Source organism: Triticum dicoccoides, chromosome 5B, assembly GCF_002162155.2.
Source record: "Triticum dicoccoides isolate Atlit2015 ecotype Zavitan chromosome 5B, WEW_v2.0, whole genome shotgun sequence".
NCBI classification, from domain to species: domain Eukaryota; kingdom Viridiplantae; phylum Streptophyta; class Magnoliopsida; order Poales; family Poaceae; genus Triticum; species Triticum dicoccoides.
This window is the reverse complement of record NC_041389.1, coordinates 558962186-558964730: the sequence shown is the minus strand read 5'-3', so window position 1 is coordinate 558964730 and position 2545 is coordinate 558962186.

Genomic DNA, 2545 nt, shown 5'->3' with positions numbered 1-2545 from the left:
TGGACGACAGCGCACGGCTGCATGGCTGGGAGCTGCGCTACACCTTCCACGTGAACGACGACAGCAACGACCCACCGAGCGGCGCCTGGTTCAACGCCAGCGACGGCATGCTGTGTTATAGGTTAGGTGATATTCTCCACAAGTACAAGATCAAGGCCAGAAAGCCATAGCGGGCGGTTTCTCGAAATGGGAGCATCGGATCCAGCTGCCGACAACTCTAGCACAATCGGAATTCGAGTGGAAGAAAACTGAGGAGAATCGGTGGAACGTCTATAGCGGCTACCGTCCCAGCTTGCTCTCATCCCGAGTTGCCTTTGCCTCGTTTTTGCCCTCGATGCTGCAAGACTTCGAGCACGCCTTGGTGGAATGTCCGCGGAGCCACCAACAATCAGGGAATAAGCGACGCTCGACCGATCACAATAATGATGACTTTTCTGTCAAGAGGATTCGTGAGGCAATTTAGCAAACAACAGAGTTCTGCTAGTATCTGTTAGCAAGATTAAAATCCGGGGAGAAACAATTTCATGGCTGCCTTTGTAGTAGCTATAGTGGACGTCATAGCGGCAATCGCGGCAATTTTTCAGGTGGGAGAGATGATTTCTTGAGGTTTTTGCTGATTTCGGAGCGCCATTTAGAGAACATTGTCAAGGATTTCGCAGCAGCAGCCATGGCATGGAGGCGAGGCTCCCGGGCAGCTATAGCACAGCTAGCACGATTATTTTGTGGGGAATTTAATTTCGTGGCACGACCCTGATTGTTCTTTTATCAACTACAAAAATATGAAACATAGATAAGATTACACCACTAGTCGAATAGGGTCGTGCCACGAAATTAAATTCCCCACAAAATTTGATAGTCAAGATAGAATTTAGGCTACAGATAAGATTGCACCACTAGTCGAATAGCCTAAAATTTGAAGGTTATGATTTTTTCCTCCCATTGCAGTACACGGGTCCTTTTGATAGTTAAGATAGAGAGACTAAACATCTTTTTTTAGGCTACAGAGACTAAGCATTGCCTCCCATATTTCTTCAATGATTTCTTTGTGCGATCTGATCGCTTGAGTAATTCATTAAGGCAATGAGTTGAGGCAAGGCCTTACAACCCTATGTATTTGTGCATGGATCATTGAAATGATTTTGCTTGATTGAGGTTATTTGTATGTATGATTTGCAATAGAGTTGTCTTTTGTCTTCTTTTCATTATAAGGCCCTGCAAGTACCCATGTTCCTATAGATCGATCAAGGAGGAGTTACGAAGCGATGATGTGTGGAACACTATTCTAATAACCAGAAATGATTGATACGGTAGTAAAAAATAATTCATTGGAGATAAACGAGGTGTAGTCATTAAACGTCCAATGCTTTGTTTGAAGTAATTCTTAATAGCTGAGGTAACCCCGCACGACAATAAGGGCCGACGATTGGACGACTGACTCTCGATTCAAGTCGTGACCCGTTGTAACATATTTTGGACACATCCCTCACTTCATCATCATGTTGTGAGCACACCGTAACGGGTGTCTTCCAGGACTATGTTTAATATCAAGATGAGATTCCAAGCACAAATGAAGGGCGTGAGAGTAAGATCTTATACATATGGATATTTCCTTATCATTAATAAACCAAGGAAGGCATCTTTCGAACTATGGTAAGCTTGGGAATAAGGGCAACCAAACCACCAGTTGGAAGCCGAGAAGCATCAACAAAAAACTGGCGGAAATGCACGCTGCTGACAAGGGATAAATTCCACCATGATCTCAAGTAGCTGCAAACAAGTATTGAATCAAGATATCATCAAATTGATCGATGCAGGGCCAGATTCAGATACAGGTAAATATATGTACACACTTACATTTATAAAAGTGGTAAGACTTTTAGCAGCAAACCCATAATCAAATTTCATGTTATCCACCAGTTATTCATCCTGTAGAAATCAAGGCCACTTCAGCTGAAATGTGACATAATACAAATGAAATCAAGATGGAGAGACCAAACATCTTTCTTTTGGGGTACAGAGATTAAGCATTGCCTCCCATATTTCTTTGAGGTGAAAGTATTTGGAGCGGTGAGATTTCAAAGACCTAAAACCTGGCTAAACCCTGCTAGATCATCCAGGCCGTTCGAACACATCTGCTGGAAACGGACGGTGGATATGAGGGGGCAGGCGGCCCCATAATTTCAAAGCATTTTCGAAGAGCAGCGGAGGGAAAAGAAAACCAAATCGATCCCCATTCTATTACGAACCAGCCACCAGCCCACCACCATGGCCTCGCCGCCGCCGCCGCCGACCACCGTCCGCCGGAACCCTCCCCGCCGCGGCAGGCCGGCCCTGACCCCGGGCCCGACCCCCGCCCCGGCGCCGACCCCGACCCCGACCACGGCCACTCTCCGCTCCCGCCGCCGGAAAGCCCCGGTCATCTCCCGCCTGCTCGACGACGAACCCGTCGCGGCGGCGGCGGCCGCAGCAACTCCAGCGGCCCCCGCTACCCCTCTCCCACCTCCTCCCCCCACCCCACCCGACGCCGCCATTTCCCCTCCCCACC